Raw genomic sequence first — 21,243 nt, 5'->3', positions numbered from 1 at the left:
TCACAAGGCCGTTGGGCCAGACGGATTACCAGGATGTGTGCTCCGGGCATGTGCTGACCAACTGGCAGGTGTCTTCACTGACATTTTCAACATGTCCCTGATTGAGTCTGTAATACCAACATGTTTCAAGCAGATTGCCATAGTCCCAGTGCCCAAGAACACTAAGGTAAACTGCCTAAATGACTACAGACCCGTAGCACTCACATCCGTAGCCATGAAGTGCTTTGAAAGGCTGGTCATGGCTCACACTAACAGCATTATCCCAGAAACCCTAGACCCACTCCAATTTGCATACCGCTCAAACAGATCCACAGATGATGCAATCTCTGTTGCACTTCACACTGCCCTTTCCCACCTGGACAAAAGGAACACCTACGTGAGAATGCTATTCATTGACTACAGCTCAGCGTTCAACACCATAGTGCCCTCAAAGCTAATCACTAAGCTAACTGTAACTGGATTCTGGACTTCCTGACAGGCCGCCACCAGGTGGTAAGGATAGGTAACAACACATCTGCCCCGCTGATCCTCAACACTGGAGCCCCTCAGGGGTGCGTGCTCAGTCCCCTCCTGTACTCCCTATTCACCCACGACTGCATGTCCAGGCACGACTCCAACACCATTGTTAAGATTGCAGACGACACAACAGTGGTAGGCCTGATCACTGACAATGACGAGACAGCCTATAGGGAGGAGGGCAGAGACCTGGCTGGATGGTGCCAGAATAACAACCTATCCCTCAACGTAATCAAGACAAAGGAGATGATTGTGGACTACAGGAAAAAGAGGACCGAGCACGCCCCCATTCTCATCAACGGGGCTCTAGTGGAGCAGGTTGAGAGCTTCAAGTTCCTTGGTGTCCACATCACCAACAAACTAGAGTGGTCCAAACACACCAAGACAGTCGTGAAGAGGGTACGACAAAGCCTATGCCCCCTCAGGTAACTAAAAAGATTTGTCATGGGTCCTCAGATCCTCAAAAGGTTCTACAGCTGCAATATCGAGAGCATCCTGACTGGTTGCAACACTGCCTGGTATGGCAGCTGCTCAGACTCCGACCGCAAGGCACTACAGAGGGTAGTGCGTACGGCCCAGTACATCACTGAGGCTAAGCTGCCTGCCATCCAGGACATCTATACCAGGCGGTGTCAGAGGAAGGCCCTAAAAATTGTCAAAGACTCCAGCCACCCCAGTCATAGACTGTTCTCTCTGCTACCGCATGCAAGCGGTACCGGAGCACCAAGTCTAGGACCAAAAAGCTTTACCCCCAAGCCATAAGACTCCTGAACAGCTAATCAAATGGCTACCCTATGCATTGTGTCCAGCCCCCCCCCCCCCCCAAACCCCTCTTTGACGCAGCTGCTACTCTCTGTTTGTCATCTATGCATAGTCACTTTAACTAACCCTATATGTACATATTACCTCAAATAGCCCGACTAACCGGTGCACCTGCACATTGACTCTGTACCAGTACCACCTGTATATAGCCTCCTTACTGTTATTTTTTTATTTTTTTACTTATCTATTGTTTACCTAATACCTATTTTTTTACTTAAAAACTGCACTGTTGGTTAAGGGCTTGTAAGTAAGCATTTCACTGTAAGGTCTACCTACACCCGTTGTATTCCGCGCACGTGACAAATCAAATTTGATTTGATTTGAAACAAATATAGACTCCCTTGTAGGAATTGAGTTGTAGGAATTGAGGAATTGAGTCATTATTCAGACAAGCAGTTATATTTTATTTTATTAGGCTACTATGACATGATTCAAGGACCTACGTGTACGTTGCCATAATTAATGTGGCTGGATAAAGAGTCGCCTTTTACCCACCAATTTGGCCAATGCATAAATTAGTAAAGGCTATCAAGTGAAACGTATACATTCCTCTCTAGTTTTGTGTCTGCGTAATAGCCTACATTTAACGAGTAACATGAGCCATATTAGCCTACGTTAGTTGTATAAAGGCATAACTGGACATCACCAAATATATATAACTCATAGTTTGCATTAAGCAATAAGAAGAGTAAGAATAAAGAATAACGCTTCAAAAACTGGCACATTTGGATTCCAAACTGTGCAGCAATTTGCACTGATTTGACAATGGAGATACTCAATGATTGTTATAAGACATTTACAGAAGGACTCCCAACCCCATGCACCTTACCAACACATGCGCACTTACAAAAACCTTCGTTTTCATCGGGTTCTGTGATTGGACATACAACAACCTGCCACTGGAATGGCGTCACGGTGTGCGAAAATTGTCACCACAGGATGCGCGCACGAAGTGAGTAGGCTAGAGCTCGGAGGACTAGGGAAGGAGACGGACTAGGGGGAGAAGACGGTGCGTATTAATGCAATGATAGGTCGGACAGATGAGGAGCGAGAGCGCGAGTTAACTAGACATAGCATACGCACGTGGAGGGAAAGATAGAACTGAAGATTGAAAAAGGGGGATTCCAAAAATATAGTTCTTAATCTAGGACTTAAACACAAGTAAGCTATAGCGGCATCACTGCAAACATACAGGGTATCTTAAATAAGGATGGATTGCACCTTTCAAGGAATCTGTTCTCTCGTCATGTCCATGGTCTGCCTGCTGCCTTGGATGTGTCTGGTTTGCTGGTGGTCACCTTTTACTTACAATTATCGATTTTTTGTTGTGCCTTGGTTATAAATAGGCTTGCGCTTCTGGCATCGGGTACATTATAATATATTGTTATTTATTTACATCGAATAGAAAAGTAGCCGACATTCTTGTCGAAAGTGTTATAACAATGTACTGTGCAATTTTCAGTAGGCTAATAGATTAGAATACTGTGATTTTCCTATCCAGGCTATAGCCTTGCTTTTGATGTGAATATAGCCCTTGATTCAGAACTAGGTCATTGGCAAGAACTCTCAATAAAAGTGACCAGGCCTAGGGGCACACAAAGGCAACTCGACAATCATATTACTAGCGTTTGAATTATGGTCTATTATATAGCCTAGTCCTTCTTTTCTATCTTGTATGTTTGTAAACGGGTTGGTGGTTTGTAAATCGGAACGTGCTTGAACTGAAGACAGCATGAGGGCCGAGTCCTACACGATATATTCGCCATATCATGCGTTATAGCCGCGCTGTCTCAAATTCAGTTTCACGTCCAAGTCATCCTTTAAATATGCTAAACTTCTAAACAGTGACATATAGACAAATCATTCATTCTTTAAAAATAGTTTTCACAGCTAAGTCTAATAGTGTTGTTGTTCTTAAAATACAAACAAACAATGGTTCGTATTGCGACTAGGAAGAACTTGTAAGCCTGCTTTTGATTGTCTTTATTCACATTTAGTTAATTTGATTACAGACAAGGAACTCTTAAGTTTGGTTGTTGTTCAGTAAATTGTATATTAATGGATAGAAGGAAAATAACTGTCCAAATGCAAACAAAATCAGTAGGCCCTATGCAGCCTACACCTTTACACAACTAATAAGTCATTTAGTAAATAAAATGTAAGCTATTCACATCTCTTTGAGTCATATTGCCTATTTCCAGTGGAAGTTGAATAGTTTATTTCTGTGTAAGCATTGTCCATTAATATTAGCCTAATGAAATGTAACAAAGCACCTGTTGGTTAGGCCAGTGTCATGCCAATTAATCAACACTCGTAACATCACATTTACTGGATTACTTACTAAGAATACAATTGTCATTTTCAAGATATAACGCAGGCTACTTTACTAGACTATGATTTGATACTAGACACATCAGGAAATGTTTTTTTCTGTCTCTGAGATAAATGAAAAGCTTTTAAATTGACAAGGAATCATCTCCAACATCTCCACAATGCTGTGGTGATATCTCCTAAATTAAGATAAGCTACTTGATTAATTTAATTCTGGCGACAGATCATTTATATATAGGCCCAACATATAACCAGGTCCCATGCGCACATTTTACAAACTCTCTTTATCGTAGAACAATAAATTAGCCACTTTGTTCGAACTGAGTTTGTTTGGATTGGTAAGGTAGGCCCACAAATATATTTTTTCCCCCTTCAATTAAAGGCAATCACATTTTTTAACTCACATCGAGTGTAACTCTATACGTTTTCTAGCCTACTTGTTGATGAACTTCCTAATAATGATTAGAAAACTAAATATAATCGAATGATAGGCCTATGCCTATCAATGATAAGGCCAATCAGCCTTTTTGTTGCCATAGCCTGACAGATGGTGCTATATATTGTAATAACAGGCCTAACTGTATAAACGTCACTCACTTATAGTCAATGTTTATTCAGGTCTATCTTGTCCTTATTGGTCCTTTAAAAATGAATTTGATGACTCGCTGTCAGTGTCCTGTCCTCACGCCACATGAACATCTCCGAATAGAATAAATGGACATCTCTAGAATATAATAGAATATTTTCCCCAATTATTTTGGGCCATCATTGGTAAAAGGACATTTAATATGGTCATACGAAATTTAAATCATATCTATCATTCCTTCCTCTCTCAAGGTGTCGGATGAAGCACGTCATCACTACCGCTCACCAATCGATCATGAGTACGAGGCAGCAAGACAAAGTAGTCTAGGAAAATGCATGTGAACCGGAGGTCGGTTTCTGTCTTTGGTTATCTAGCTGTATGAGTGTTAAATACCTGTCATAAAGCTAGATAACCGAAAGTAGAAATTACTTCCACATTCACGGTCAGGTAGGAAATAAGGCCTAGGGTATACCTACAACTAATTAGGCCTTCTAACAAGTTTCGCCAAGTTCCACCTCAAAGGTAAGCAACACGTCATGTTGTTAATTGTAAAAAAAATAATAAACGTCTTTGTTGTCACAATGCTTGCAATGTAATTTGTTAAACATTATAGTGTTTTTAATATTTATGGTTACAAATATAATCAAACAAAATCAACAATTTATTTGAAATGGCTGCCTTTTTAATTTCAGTAAACAAAATATGAGCAGATGTAGGCCTAGCCTACTTTTATCCGAACTCTGACATCGTAACATTCCTTAATGTATGCCCGCCTCGATTGGCTTGAGGACATTTGTTCGTTTTTCTATGCCTTTTTGGCTGTTTCCTTTGTGGTAAGGGTGTGCGCTGTTCTTATGACCATGTTTGTGGCCTAATAAGGACTACAGGCCTCTCTTTACATTTAAAACTTTTCGCATAGGGTAATCTAAGTAAATACCACGTCTTTGCATTTTTGATAATGGCTAAGGCTGCCATAAAAGCTATTACAACAAGCACATGACTCGATTACATTTGTGAATATAGGCCTATGCCTATTAGGGCCCGATGTTGGTTGGTGGCATTAGTCGCAGTCACTGACGAGGTATGAATCTGTTTCGATGTGTTTGGATTAGTTTGTCTTCTTCTACGCGGGAGCTATCCATTCAGCCCGTTCTAGAACATGGTGCTGAATGCAAAACAACTCGCGCCCACAGGGAGAGAAGGGCGCGTGCTCTCTGGCTGCGTATTAAGTTAAACCGCCACGTTCAACCACCACCCTGCCAGCACTTTGCCATGGCCACCACTATTCACACAAATAAGCCTTCTAACTTAAATTCATCTCTTACATTTTGCAAAAAATATTACAGTAGGCCTATTCCTTATTCAAGCCATTAGGAAAACGAAAAATTAAAGGATGTTTGAAAGAATGGCCAAATAAGAGTGTAGGCTAAACTAGTCTAATAAAGCACTACGTGTTCTAGGCAGTGTAGGCTATTTGAATATGCAATACACTAGAAATGCAACTAAATGTGAATGGTAAAAGTAAGCCTACTCTAAGAATACACCCATGGGTAAGAAAAACACTTGCAAACTGCAGTTAAAATTGAAGTGTCTGAGACCTTGGGAGTAATTCTACCAATACATTGTGTCCTCTCAATAACAAGGGCATGGACATCCAGGATACAGGGCCTGCACTTCTTAACTTTCTACTTCACCTACTTTGTGTGATTTGGCCAGAGAATTAAGCAACTGAGATTGTAAAGCCTAGAGAGCACTAAAGTGAGATGAGTTTTCATTCATCCCTTTAACTACCTGCTGCAGCAGGCTCACTGTCAGCCCAGGCCTGGCTAATTGCTTTGATTCAGATAGGGAGATTGGATTTATGTAAAAGTCCTAGTTCTTTTACCTTGCAGGCCTGGAACGAGCTTTCACTCAGTGTGGTCTTTACGGTATAGTCAGGGCATTCTGTATGCCATCACAAAGTCTTGCAATAATATAGATTTCCTTTGATTTCATTAATTGTGGTGTTGTTAGCTTGGGTGGATGATGTAATAAGGATGACTTGGGGAGAAATTCCTGGGAGAGGCGTGCATGTGTTATCCGTACTAGCTTTAAATCCTTTTGCATTAGTCATCATGCACTGGTAATGGGTTAAGATATTGACCAACAGCATGCTGGGTTCTGCACATGTCAGTCACACGCTGTTACATCACTGACATCCCCAGCTGTATCAATTTAATGCACGAGTCAGACAACTCCTCAGGCAGCCAACAACAAAAGCACATCAGTGTAAGTAGAGTGTGTATAGATGTATGTCATAAAATTATTCAATTGAAGCAGAATGGGTTTCTGTAGTGTCGTTTTTAAATGCTCTATATGTTAACATTTTAATGAACTAGAGGAATTGTGCATCCACATTGCCTCTTAAAAATAATCTGAAGAGGTAGTTGCCATGGTTTTGAATTGGTAATAATCACCAAATATCATGGTGTATGTTTTTCTCGTCCACCTGCTTTCTCCACAGGTGACTTGTTCACAACTTGGTGTGATCAAGGAGCACAAAAAGGGGACAGAATCACCGCAAAAAGAGAAAGAGGAGGATGAAACTGTCTGGAAATTGCCACCCCCTATCCCAACACCCCACCCCCTTTACCCACCAGCCTCTAATGTCATCTGTACTGCCAACAGGGAGACAAGAAAGGGGACAAAGACTGTGCCGGGTCCCCGCCGGATGGGTGCTGAAAGAGGAGAGAAAGGAGCCATCTTGGGAGACGTTGCCGCGGTACCTAAGATGGCTGGGCTGGCACACGAGGTGAGTTGCATCATGGTCCTCTGTTGGGTACCAGAGGTGGGAGTGGGAATGGGGGTGCAAAATTGTTAGGGGGTGGTGAAGAGAGAGACAGGGGGGATATTCCCTATTTCCTCCCACATCACACATGGTCTTCTTCCCTCGCCTATCTGATACTATTAATTAAAAGAGAAGGGGTTGGGGCGAGGAGAAGGAGGCAGGGGGCAGGGGGCTGGGTGGCAAACAAAGTGAATGAGCTGGCACCGATTGGAGGATTGCAGAAAGCCTACAATTTTCTCTTGGCAGCTTTTTACTCTTTACAGTAGAGGAAGGAAGGCCTATTCCTCTCTCTCAAATAGGATATGCTATTCTGAGAAGACCTTGATTATGTTATGTAATATTTTAAAGGAGCAGTGCAGTCAAAAACGTGATTTCCTTCTTTTTTTTAAGAAGATATTTCCACACTATGACGTCAAAATAACACCCTGAAATTGTGAAAATTATGATCATGGAATTTCAGCCTGTTCAGGTGTAATGGAATTTTTGGCCCACAGCATGACATCACAATCTGATCAGATCACTCTGACCAATAACCAGTCCATCTTTTATATGCATATGGCTCCTCATTCTTTGAAGGTTAAGTGAGGTAAAAAAAAACTCAGTCGGGGTCTCAACTTACTGTTGCGAGTTAGAATAGTAGAATGCGCAAGGTGCAAATTCTAAATTTCATTGTGCATCAACAGTTTTTCTCTAGTTATATCAGTCACTGATAATCAATTAATTAGCCCATGTCAGCAAAACATTTTTTTTGATTGCTAAGTTAATTTAACTGCCAGCTATCAAAACTTGTTATCATGGTCAAATTACCAGCCGGGGGGGCCCCCTATTTATTTTGTTAATCAGTCTCACTCAGATATCATATTAAAAACAAACATTCCTCTTCACCTCATGTCAAAATAAGTAGAATTGCATGAAATGTGTTATAAAATTGCAAAATATTCTCTCCGCCCCATGGCAAAATGTGTAGAATTGCATCAAACTTGCTTTAAAACTGCAACATTTTCTCTACACCCCATGACAAAATGTGTAGGAATGCACGAAATTAACTCTTAAACTTAAAACATTTCTCTCCGCTGTCAAGAGGGGGGCCACTCGTCTGTTGCCCACATGATCAGACTGAGCATTTCAATGGCAAAAGGAGGCACAGGAAAAGAAATTAGAAGAAATAGTTTGAGTTATTTACATGAAATAAACAGACATAGTGATTTATTCGACATACAGTGATGATTAAAAAAATTACATGAAAAAGACTGCGGGCAGGGACATTTTGTTCTGAAAGGCTTAGTGCGCTCGGGAAGTATTCTAGTGTGGGTTGTGTTGATGGTTGTCTTGCTTGATGCAAGTAGTTTGTAACGAGGGATTTTGAATGGGGTTTAAAATGTTTCATTGATAATCTACTACAGATACCTGCTAAATAGATTTTTTCTATAAGATTAATTCTCAATCTTATTTGTTTTTTTCTCATGACGTTTTTGTTCAGACTAATATAGTGCTCCAAATTATACAGTACAGTTGTAGTATCTTACTACATCAAACTCACATGTACCTACTGTGTAATTAAATGATGAATGATATGGAATAATTATTCAGATATTGTGTGAGATTATCAAACACACATCAAGGACAATTTACAAATTATTAATTGATTCATATTAATCTACATTCATCTTTTTTAGAATCAAGTTTGTATGTGGGGTGTGTGTGTGTGTGTGTGCATCTGTGTGAGCATACTTTACTGCCAAATTACTCCCTCGTTTCTGTATACTCTACTAAGTTTGTATGTGGGGTGTGTGTGTGTGTGTGTGCATCTGTGTGAGCATACTTTACTGCCAAATTACTCCCTCGTTTCTGTATACTCTACTCCCAAATATTGATGATGAGACATGTAATGGAGCTATTATAATCACAAAAACTGTAGAAATAGCATTGCCTACATTGCACAACTGTCTTGATTCATGAATGAAGTGCACAGGCAGACATGGTCAGACATGCAAAACACACGCACAAGCACACACCAAAATCAGACTTAAGTCTGGTACAAATGCCACCCTGTGCCCCTGGCGGTTTCTGCATCAACCTGAAACAGGGCAAGAGAGAGAGCGAGAGAGCGAAAAGCAGTGAGGCCAAGAGAGAGAGTCTGCGTTAAGGGCTAATGTGTGCAGCTGCAGCCTGCGTTCGCGTGTTAATGAACAGAGGCCTGCGTTTTCACATTATTATTCATCCCCACTCTCTCTCCCCCTCAAAGGCTGTTCACCCCCCCCCCCCCCCCCCCCCAAAAAAAGCCCCTGCTTTCCCACTATTGTGAGGGCTGGTGGTGAGGCGAGGCCTGGGTCTGGAGGGCCTGGGGCCGGGGGGCAGGGTGGGAAAGGCCCTCCAGACTAGACTATGAGCAGATGCCACAGACATTAGAATGTTTTAACCGATCAGGATAGTCTTGTGAGCGACTGGGTTTAATGTGTGTGCGGTGTGTGTTTTAATATGTGCATTTGATATGTTGATTGGATGGGTGAGGAGTGGTGGGTGGAGTTAGGTTCACACACTAGAGTGCCACCTGACTGGGTTCATTAGTCTATTCAGTCTGCTCTGCATGACTGAGAGGGACATTGCTGTGGACTGGGAAATACTTTGACAAACATATAGGAGATTTTACTGCCGTTATACAGTATGTACGCTAACAATGTACACAATATACACAAGCTGGCAAAGGCATATGATAGAAATATAAGTCGCATTACAGTTGAAATGTTACTCATCACAATTAGTATTTTATGTTCTGGATTGTTTTGTTGTTGCTTTAGTGGTAAAAATAGATTTAAGTCTGAGTTTGTCTGAGACAAAAAAGGCAGGGAGTGTTTCAGTGTTATCAGTGGGTCTGACGTGTTTCCTCTCTGCCAAGCTCTCCTTGTCTACCTAATTTTTCTCTGTTTATCTCTGGGGTGCATGGAGCAGGTTCCACAGAGGAACCAGGTATAGATAGAGAAAACCCACTGAGACCACTGGATGTATCAGAGGGAATCTAATGGTATAGTAGTTCATTTGGTTGAAGTAGATGAAAAGTGATGTATTGAATGACTGAGTACTTTCAGCGGACCTGCAAGGTGTGTTGAAACAGTTGACTCATCATCCATCTCCTTCATCGTGCAGGTTTAATGAATGTCTCATTTATATTTACAAAGCTGGTTTCCCAGAACAGCATTATGACTAGTCCTGGACTAAAAGGCACTAGTAGAGATTCTTTATTGAGTATGCTTTTCAGCCCAGGAACAGACTTAATCTGGATCCAGGAAACCGGCCCATAAAGTATTACCCTTCTTATTCAGATGAATGATGTGCACAGCTCTTTATATACTGTAACTGTGTTAGGGCTGTCTGTCTTATATACTGCATATGTGAAACTATGATAAAGGGGACAGAAAGAGAGAGAGAATTCACTCAGATGACACTTAATCGCTTTTCTATAAGAGTGTGTTATAGCAAACAAAGAGAGGAAGAAAATATGTCTGACAGACAATCTGTTTTTGAACAGACTAAAAACAGCTATAGAACGCCACTTTGAAATGTCGACAGTTGCTCATCAAAAAGAGGTAAAAGACAGATTGGTGGAAAGGAGAGGAAAGAGAGGGGCAGGGAGAGGCTGAAAGATGCTAAGAGGGAGGGGGAGAGAGACACATGATAGTGTGTATTGGGTGAGTGGCCATGTTTCTTTCCCTCCGCCTCCCCGCGTGGAGCAGAAGCTACTGTAAGCAGAGGAACAGCGAGACGCAAGCTCAATCAAAGGACCTGTATGCATTTAATTGCATGTCAGTAATGGAGAAGTAGGGGGAGTTATTGAGGGTGTGTCTGTGTGTCTGTGTGTGCGGTGGGGGGTGGGATGGGGTGGGGGGTGGGGTGGGATGGGGTGGGGGGTGGGATGGGGTGGGGGGTCAGCTCTATGTGACAGATGCTACAGTCGTTGGCACAGTGGCCAAAGAGAGTCAGCGACGAGGCAGATTTGTGAGGCAATCTAAATGTATTCATGGTCACTACACTAGCATTTAAAGGAGACAGGTTTTTCTTTCAAATACTGGAAGCATGCATGCATTCAAAAGGTATCTAGACCCCCCACCCAGCCCCAGTACTGTCCATGCACATCTGTTCAGTGTTCACAGACAAACAATGTTCCCCTGTGTGTTTTCTTTAATGAGACACTAAGCCATATTTGCATTTAGGAAAGAACACAGTTAGTTCATATAAAATACATTCTGTTCTACAGTTCCAGATCATGTGAATTTGGTATAGACGTAAAACATAAACTTCTACCTGAACAGAAAATCAACTATAACAGAAAATACCAAAGTGATCCAAAACATGTCAAATGTGGTATAGTTTGAGAGTTGACCTATGAACTGAAGTGATTATAACGCATCGGTATTGAGGTGCTTAAGGAGGAATACTTTAATTTTAAACACAGCTTTCAATCAAAACGGTGGCCATGTCCAATCAGTGATTGGTCAGAGAGGTCAGTGGCACTAAGACATGGTTTAAGAACAATTTGGGATCATAGTTTCCGCAAGATTACCCCTCCCGTGTATGGATACATCAGCCAAAGTTTTCCCCTTAATCTCTGAACAAACGTAATTATCCATATAGGGCCCTCAAACTCAACTCTGGACCTCGGTGCCAGTTCCACTGCATTTTTTCATCAGAGACTGATTTAGAGCTGGGACACCAAATGGGTGCAATTCATTATCAGGTAGAACCGAAAACCAGCTGGCTCCGGACCTCGTAGGGTAAGAGTTGAATGCTCCTGATATAGGGGAGTGACTGTATATGTTTTGGTGGCCGCCACAGATGACTGTGTATGTCCTGAAAAGGAATGGAAGAAATGAGAGATATTGTAGCCTAGCATTAACTGAATCGTAGTACTGTTGTTTGAGCTTTTTGGATATTATATTATTATTTAGAAAAACTATTATTTCATGTTTGGAGGTATTTCAGTGAGTGAGAGTCATACCATAAACTGATCTTGTGTGTTCCCACAGTTCCCATTCTGTACATGAGTAATGTAGCCCACAAACAGTTAATGAAATAAGTACATCTCCCCAGTTACCTCTCTGGATTCACCTCTCGCTGTGTGGATAGTATTAATGTTTTAATGGCTCACTGTGATATATATTAAGCCTGGCTCACGTGTGCGTGTGTGTGTGTGGGGGGGGGGGGGTCTGAAGGGGGGAGTGGAAGTCCAATGTGGGTCAGGCTGGCCTCATCAGGGCTCCCTAATACAACTCTGGCCGGTAGTAATCTAGCACAAAGCCTTGTCTTTAAGTATCTTATAGAGGAATACACAGGAGAAGTTTCTACATCCAGCGCTTTTCAGATTATGTCTGTCTGCCCCCAGAGTCCCGGAGCAGGGATCTTCTGTGCTCTAATGAAAGTAGAGGAGAATTAGGTGACTGAGCTTTTAATACAGTACTCATATTATAATCACACTAGGGGAAGATGGAGTTTGGAGGTGGGGTGGTGGGAGGTCTTGAGAGTGACCTGTTTCTTTCTTTGCATGTTCTTAATCTGATTGAAGATGTACAGCTACTGTATAGTACTATCTACAGTTCTGTAATGATTGTGTCGATCCCTCTCTGAAATACTGCAGATTTGCAACTGAGAGAAGTGAGGAACATTTAGAGAGAGGAGTCTCAGTTTCAGTGTTAAGTATAGCACTGTATAGATTTCTAGTTCTCAGTCCTTGCTGATACTGCATACTGGTTCCTTCTCCATTTTGATCATTGTATTACTGATTCTAGATTATTATCTGATTTGGATCATTATTTGACGGATCAAATATCCACGTCTGATCACGTGATGCAATGTGCATGCTTTTTTGTTTCAACGTATTCTTGTAGTATAGGTCAAGTTCGTCAAGCTCAAGTTCATGGCTGCCAAGCTGTCTGGTCTCTGGCCAGTGGGAGAGGTGGTCTTGGAGGTGGTTGGGTGGGGGGGTGCCCTTTGACCCCTGTGGAGGTTGCTAAGGAAGGGAAGCCAGCTGGCTCAGCAATGCACCCGTGAAAAGGCCAAGCTGTCAGAGCTGTCTAAATGGGTGGGAGTAGGCTGCACATCAGCCCCCCAACACACACACACACACAAACGCACACTCACAGAAGGCACAGGCCCAGAGCTTTGGAATGTCAGCTCTGAGGGAAGGACTGCTTTATGTTTATCAGACACCTCCTTACCATAACTCCAGTCTATCCTCCCACCACCTGCACCCCAACTTCAGACACACAGTCTAGTCCCCCATAAGCTCACAGTCTTCCTCCAAACCTCAAATACTCAGTCTACGCTCCATAGCTCCAGTCTGGCCCCTCCCTCAGTCTACCCCTCTGTAGATCTGTGTAGGGTACCCCACCCCCCATTGATCCCTGTCTAGACTCAACACCCTCACCCTATAGAAGAGAATCCATACATCCTCCACCCTGTATTCTAACTTTTCCCTCTGCCACTCACTGCATGCTTTGCCTATGTATTTTTCAGGTAGTATGCTTCTGTTGTATTGTGTTATATTGTTGTGTTGAATTGAGAAGTATTTGGATGGCATAAAACTCTAGTGTTACAGAACCACTTTATGGATGTGGTAAGACCAGACAGAGAGAATTTTCACTTTTCAGTGTAAAATAACTGGTATATCAGTCTATTTGTTTCAGTGTTTGTGTTTGTGAGTCTGTGTGTGTGTGTTTCTGTAAGTCCATGTACAGGCTTTTTGCATATGTATTTCTACACTTCTCTGTTTGTATGCGAGTGTGGTCCCCTTCATGGTTGTTCCCGTTCAGGGGAGGGGTCTGGCGAATAAAAGGGCCTCTATTTGCATATGCTGCATGCTGTCTGAGGAGAGGGAGCAGTCAAAAAAGATATCAGAGGTGGACAAAGAGAGCAAGGACAAACCCTGCATTGTGGGGTTGGCGACAGAAAGGGACTGTTTGAATGGGGGAGTGGATGAAAATTGACAGAGAAAGAGTTTGGGCCGGCTCCCTGAAGTGAGTAAAGCCTACAGAGCTCCATGTATACAGAGTTAAAATGGAGGAGAGGAACAACATGCAATGCAGTGCATGCAGGGCCTATTTGCAGAAAGGGGGAAAATACTGTTTGCGTTTCAGTGCATTTCAGTTTGCATTTCAGATTTGAATAAATGTCTGGAAGTGTCTAAAATGAATAAAAGATAAAGATAAATTATGTTTATGTAGCGTAAATAAGGATAGTGTACTGTGGAGGTTGCTATCATGTTGACCAAGGATCTGGCTTTGTTATGGGTTGTGTAAGTGTTTCGGGTAGGCAGTAAAATGTATTTAAAGTACAATCCTGTAGGGTGTCTGCTTCTTAATTAAGCATCTGAGGTTGCTATTAGCTTGCCAACATGGAAAATATTCCAGATATTGTTGTTCATAATGCTGTTTGTTTGTCAGATATGTGTGGGCTGCAGTTCTGTTAAATGGGTGAGAGTGGGCTGCAGTTCTGTTAAATGGGTGAGAGTGGGCTGCAGTTCTGTTAAATGGGTGAGAGTGGGCTGCAGTTCTGTTAAATGGGTGAGAGTGGGCTGCAGTTCTGCTAAATGGGTGAGAGTGGGCTGCAGTTCTGTTAAATGGGTGAGAGTGGGTTGCAGTTCTGTTAAATGGGTGAGAGTGGGCTGCAGTACTGTTAAATGGGTGAGAGTGGGCTACAGCACTGTTAAATGGGTGAGAGTGGGCTGCAGTTCTGTTAAATGGGTGAGAGTGGGCTGCAGTTCTGTTAAGTGGATGAGAGTGAGCTGCAGTTCTGTTAAATGGGTGAGAGTGGGCTGCAGTTCTGTTAAGTGGGTGAGAGTGGGCTGCAGTAGTGTTAAATGGGTGAGAGTGGGCTGCAGTTCTGTTAAATGGGTGAGAGTGGGCTGCAGTACTGTTAAATGGGTGAGAGTGGGCTGCAGTTCTGTTAAGTGGATGAGAGTGGGCTGCAGTTCTGTTAAATGGGTGAGAGTGGGCTGCAGTTCTGTTAAGTGGATGAGAGTGAGCTGCAGTACTGTTAAATGGGTGAGAGTGGGCTGCAGTTCTGTTAAATGGGTGAGAGTGGGCTGCAGTACTGTTAAATGGGTGAGAGTGGGCTGCAGTAGTGTTAAATGGGTGAGAGTGGGCTGCAGTTCTGTTAAGTGGGTGAGAGTGGGCTGCAGTAGTGTTAAATGGGTGAGAGTGGGCTGCAGTTCTGTTAAATGAGTGAGAGTGGGCTGCAGTACTGTTAAATGGGTGAGAGTGGGCTGCAGTAGTGTTAAATGGGTTAGAGTGGGCTGCAGTACTGTTAAATGGGTGAGAGTGAGCTGCAGTAGTGTTAAATGGGTGAGAGTGGGCTGCAGTACTGTTAAATGGGTGAGAGTGGGCTGCAGTACTGTTAAATGGGTGAGAGTGGACTGCAGTAGTGTTAAATGGGTGAGAGTTGGCTGCAGTACTGTTAAATGGGTGAGAGTGGGCTGCAATACTGTTAAATGGCTGAGAGTGGGCTGCAGTACTGTTAAATGGCTGAGAGTGGGCTGCAGTACTGTTAAATGGCTGAGAGTGGGCTGCAGTACTGTTAAATGGCTGAGAGTGGGCTGCAGTTCTGTTAAATGGGTGAGAGTTGGCTACAGTTCTGTTAAATGGGTGAGAGTGGGCTGCAGTAGTGTTAAATGGGTTAGAGTGGGCTGCAGTTCTGTTAAATGGGTGAGAGTGGGCTGCAGTTCTGTTAAATGGGTGAGAGTTGGCTACAGTACTGTTAAATGGCTGAGAGTTGGCTACAGTTCTGTTAAATGGATGAGAGTGGGCTGCAGTACTGTTAAATTGGTGGGTTCAATGTCTGGTTTCGGAGGACAAGGTATACTGAAGAAGTGAGTGATATCAAAAAAGTTTTTCGTTTTGGGTCTCTTTGTAGTCTTCCCCTTTTTTGTGAAAAATGTGTGCATTATATACACTACATGGCCAAAATTGTGGCCATTAATATGGAGCTGGTTCCCCCTTTGCTGCTATACCAGCCTCCATTCTTCTGGGAAGACTTTCCACTAGATTTCCACTAGAACATTGCTGCGGGGACTTGCTTTCACTTACCCACAAAAGCATTAATGAGCATTAATGATGTTGGGCAATTAGGCCTGGCTCACAGTCGGCGTTCCAATTCATCCCAAAGGTGTTAAATGGAGTTGAGGTCAGGGCTCTGTGCAGGCCAGTCAAGTTATTTTACACCGATCTTGACAAATAATTTCTGTATGGACCTTGCTTTGTCCACGGGGGCATTGTCATGCTGAAACAGGATAGGGCCTTCTCCAAACTGTTCCACAAAGTTGAAGCACAGAATAGTCTAGAATGTCATTGTATGCTGTATTATTAAGATTTCCCTTCACTGGAACTAAGGAGCCTAGCCCGAACCATAAAAAACAGCCCCACACCATTATTCCTCCTCCACCAAACTTTACAGTTGGCACTATGTATTCGGGCAGATAGCATTCTCCTGGCTGCCGCCAAACCCAGAGTTGTCCCTCGGACTGCCAGATGGTGAAGCGTGATTCATCACTCGAGAGAGAGTCCAATGGTGGCACGTTTTACACCACCCCAGCCGACGCTTGGCATTGCGCATGGTGATCTTAGGTTTGTGTGCGGCTGCTCGGCCTTGGAAACCCATTTCATGAAGCTCCCGACGAACAGTTATTGTGCTGACGTTGCATCCAGAGGCAGTGTGGAACTCGGTAGTGAGTGTTGCAACCGGGGGCAAATTATTTTTACGCACTTCTTGCTTCAGTACTCGGCAGTCTCGTTCAGTGAGTTGTGTGGCCTACCACTTCACGGCTGAGCCGTTGTTGCTCCTAGATGTTTCCACTTCACAATAACAGCACTTACAGTTGACCGGGGAAGCTCTAGCAGGGCAGAAATTTGACAAACTGACTTGTTGGAAAGGTGGCATCCTATGACAGTGCCATGTTGAAAGTCACTGAGCTCTTCAGTAAGGCCATTCTACTGCCAATGTTTTCCTATGGGGATTGCATGGCTGTGTGCTCGATTTTATCCACCTGTCAGCAACTGGTGTGACTGAAATAGCCGAATCATCTACTTTGAAGGGGTGTTCAAATACTTTTGTATACACAGTACCCGTCAAAAGTTTGGACACACCTACTCATTCAAGGGTTTTTCTTTATTTTTACTATTTTCTACATTGTAGAATAATAGTGAAGACATAACAACTATGAAATAACACATATGGAATCATGTAGCAACCCCAAAAATATTTTAGATTTTAGATTTTAGAAGTAGCCACCCTTTTCCTTGATGACAGCTTTGCATTCTCTCAACCAGCTTCATGAGGAATGCTTTTCCAACAGTCTTGAAGGAGTACCCACATATGCTGAGCACTTGTTGGCTGCTTTTCCTTCAATCTGCGGTCCAACTCATCCCAAACCATCTCAATTGGGTTGAGGTCGGGGGATTGTGGAAGTCAGGTCATCTGATGCAGCACTCCATCACTCTCCTTCTTGGTCAAATAGCCCTTACACAGCCTGGAGGTGTGTTTTGGGTAATTGTCCTGTTGAAAAACAAATGATAGTCCCACTAAGCCCAAACCAGATGGGATGGCGTATCGCTGCATAATGATGTGGTAGCTGGTTAAGTGTACCTTGAATTCTAAATAAATCACTGACAGTGTCACCAGCAAAGCACCCCACACCATCACACCTCCTCCTCCATGCTTCACGGTGGGAACCACACATGCAGAGGTATTCCGTTTACCTACTTTGTGTCAAATTTGGACTCATCAGACCAAAGGACAGATTTCCACCGGTCTTATGTCCATTGCTCGTGTTTCTTGGCCCAAGCAAGTCTCTTCTTATTGGTGTCCTTTAGTAGGGGTTTCTTTGCAGCAATTTAACCATGAAGGCCTGATTCACGCAGTTTCCTCTGAACTGTTGATGTTGAGATGTGTCTGTTACTTGAACTCTGTGAAGCATTTATTTGGGCTGCAATCTAAGGTGCATTTATCTCTGCAGCAGAGGTATTTCTGGGTCATCCTTTCCTCCTCATGAGAGCCAGTTTAATCATAGCGCCTGATGGTTTTTGCGACTGCACTTGATGAAACTTTCAAAGTTCTTGAAATGTTCTTTATTGACTGACCTTCATGTCTTAAAGTAATGATGGACTGTTGTTTCTCTTAGCTTATTTGAGCTGTTCTTGCTATAATATGGACTTGGTCTTTTACCAAATAGGGCTATTTTCTATATCCCACCCATACCTTGTAACAACACAACTGATTGGCTCAAACGCATTAAGAAGGAAAGGAATTCCACAAGGTAACTTTTAACAAGGCGCACCTGCCTATTGAAATGCATTCCAGGTGACTACATCATGAAGCTGGTTGAGAGAATCCTAAAAGTGTGCAAAGCTGTCATCAAGGCAAAGGATGGCTACTTTGAAGTATCTCAAATATAAAGCATATTTTGATTTGTTTAAAACTTTTTTGGTTACAACATGATTCCATATGTGTTATTTCATAGTTTTGATGTCTTCACTATTATTCTACAATGTAAAAAAATAGTAAAAATAGAGAAAAACCCTTGAATGAGTAGGTTTGTTCAAACTTTTGACTTTTACTGTATAGTGTATGTGCGTGTTCTTAATAATTATTTCTGTCATATTCTCAGGTCTGGATATGGAGTCGTCAGGATTCTGCATACCCTATTGGGGATCCTGGTATGGACCAAACAACCATTAGACAGTTAAAACCATCTCTGTCACTGTCATAGTCAGTTTATACATCTGGCATGAGGAGCTAGAGTAGCCTACACTGTTCACGGAACCAGAGGACCACAACAAGCTAGAGGGAAGACTATGGAAGATTATGCAAGAGGATGCTTAAAATATACTTTGGCAAAAATCACAAGAGACTAGAAAATACTGGAGAAATCTGATATTTTTTAATGGAATACATTGACACATTCACTCTTCCTTGAATTTGTTGTTCTTTCACTGATTCAATTTCATAATAATAATGAAAATCATAAACTCACTTATGCTCTCAAGTCACAAGTGACATTCAAACTCTGCTGTGTGTGTGTGTGTGTGTGTGTGTGTGTGTGTGTGTGTGTGTGTGTGTGTGTGTGTGTGTGTGTGTGTGTGTGTGTGTGTGTGTGTGTGTGTGTGTGTGTGTGTGTGTGTGTGTGTGTGTGTGTGTGTGTGTGGCATTGCTCTTTACAAACCCTGAAGAAAGTGATTCCACATTGTTGTCAATTAAATGATGTACAATGATCATTTGTGTCTTGCTTCATGTTCATCAATCTTTTAAGTGATAGCAAATGTGGAGAACCAAAAGAACACATTGGGTGGGGAGTGGGACTAAGGACACCTGCCTCAAACTAGAATGAGAAAAGTAGCACAGGGGTATGGGTGATTAAAACAATTGTAATATAGGCTACCATGCTGAGAGAAACCCACCTCTTTGGAGCTGTCCATAGTGCAAAGCAAACAACCTATCGTTTAGTCCTCTTGTATCAGTACCTTGGACAGCACCATGGGTTGGGATACAGCTCCCACTTTTTCATATAACAAACTAGTTTATGCAGGTGGGAGTGAGAAACAATGGTGGCCTCAGGAACATAAAATGTACGTCAATTAGTAAATATAATTTAATTGAATATTCTCATATTTAACGCAGTTATTTCTCAAGTAGGTTAAATCTGAAGTTAGACTTGTTTTGATGGAGTTGTTTACTCTACTAGAGGCTACTCCTAATTCCAGGCTTGACAGACTTGATAAGTGACTCCATTTTCTGACACCAAATCAGGTTTAGGATTATACAGTGTAGGTCTGATTTGATGGGCCGAACATTGACTCCAATATCTCCCCCTTAACCTCAATCAGTGTCTGTCCTGATGACCAAAGTCAACAACAGATGGACAGAAGTAAGATCAAGAAGGGATTATTCAGAGTCTTTGTGTTGTTATAATCAAAACATGTTTGATGTGACAGACAAAAAGTATTAAATATAACTAAATTAATGCTTATCATTGGTATTGATGCTAACACTTACAAAGTTGTCAAGGAAATTGTTTAATTCATGCTGGAAAACAGTTTTGGTGGAGGGAAAAGACTGACACAATGAAATGTAATATAATTACAGAACAGTAATAAACTGTTATAAACTATTATTATTTATATTTTGCATTAACAAAAAAAAATGTTTAAATTGATAAATCATATGGTATTTTCTTGCAACCCCAAAGACAGAATGTACACAATTGTGCAAGTAGTCTTACAAATTGTGCGTTGGCTGTGATATTTCACATGCATTTTACATTCAAATATTTCCTGAAATTTTAGGCAGCAAGCTCTCTTCATCATGAATATTATGGTTTATATTGTAGATCGCAAGTGGATGACAGTTGTCACGTTTGACTGGACAACAAAGGAAAACACTGAAGTAAAATGCTGTAGAAATTATTATAATTTAATTTGATTTTTATTGATTTATTGTAATGCAGGCCTACTCTTCACCACCTTTGTTAGTATTGAGTCTGTTAAATTAGCAGCTTGAGGTGGTGGAAGCATCCTCTTTGATTAGACCAAAGTGGGTCTGAGGCACATGGACCTGTTGGTAATGGCCTTATGGTGGCTGGAGGTTAGGGTCAAGAGGTCATGCTCTGGACAGTCGCCCAAAGGGCAATCATGTGATACCAAGGTCAGGGGTCACAGCCAGAGGTCAAGTGCCAGTAATTAAGTGACTATTTCTGGCTATTCCCCAGTGACCGCTTGGCTGAGATGGACAGGCAGAGGCTTGGGGAGGTCCTTGATGACTAGGCTTTAACAAACACTACATGTTGATTAACTAACTAAATTAACTAGTGATTACAGCCTATTCACCACAATCAGGAGACTATTGGAAGGAACAATAATGGGTTGTTTTACAGGGTAGTTTTACTGGGATATTTACCATACAGTATTTCAGGCAGATTTCAGGCAAAATATGTAGTAATCTGTAGTAATACTGTAGTAACTACAAAAGAAAATGTCTGATTGCTTATTGGCGATTGCACAATGTCATAATTACATTGTGTTCATATACAAAAAGCCAACTTTTTTCCATATTTTTTAAGACCAACATAAATGCAGTGTCAGAATATGCTGCAACACATTTGCAAAATCATGTTATTTTGTGA

At 42.0% G+C, this 21,243-nt stretch overlaps 1 long non-coding RNA gene across 2 annotated transcripts; it reads left to right on the top strand.

Moving 5' to 3' along the window:
* The first annotated feature begins 2,258 nt into the window (after positions 1-2,258).
* LOC139540136 (uncharacterized) lies at positions 2,259-19,339 on the top strand. 2 transcript variants are annotated; one of them, XR_011668096.1, is made up of 3 exons: positions 2,259-2,347; positions 6,923-7,046; positions 18,733-19,339. It is a non-coding gene; the product is annotated as an uncharacterized lncRNA (long non-coding RNA). The 2 variants fall into 2 exon arrangements; XR_011668095.1 differs by lacking the exon at positions 2,259-2,347 and adding an exon at positions 4,663-4,777.
* The last annotated feature ends 1,904 nt before the right edge of the window (positions 19,340-21,243 follow it).

This window comes from Salvelinus alpinus, chromosome 15, assembly GCF_045679555.1.
Source record: "Salvelinus alpinus chromosome 15, SLU_Salpinus.1, whole genome shotgun sequence".
NCBI lineage: Eukaryota > Metazoa > Chordata > Actinopteri > Salmoniformes > Salmonidae > Salvelinus > Salvelinus alpinus.
This window is presented reverse-complemented; position numbering and strand designations above follow the sequence as displayed.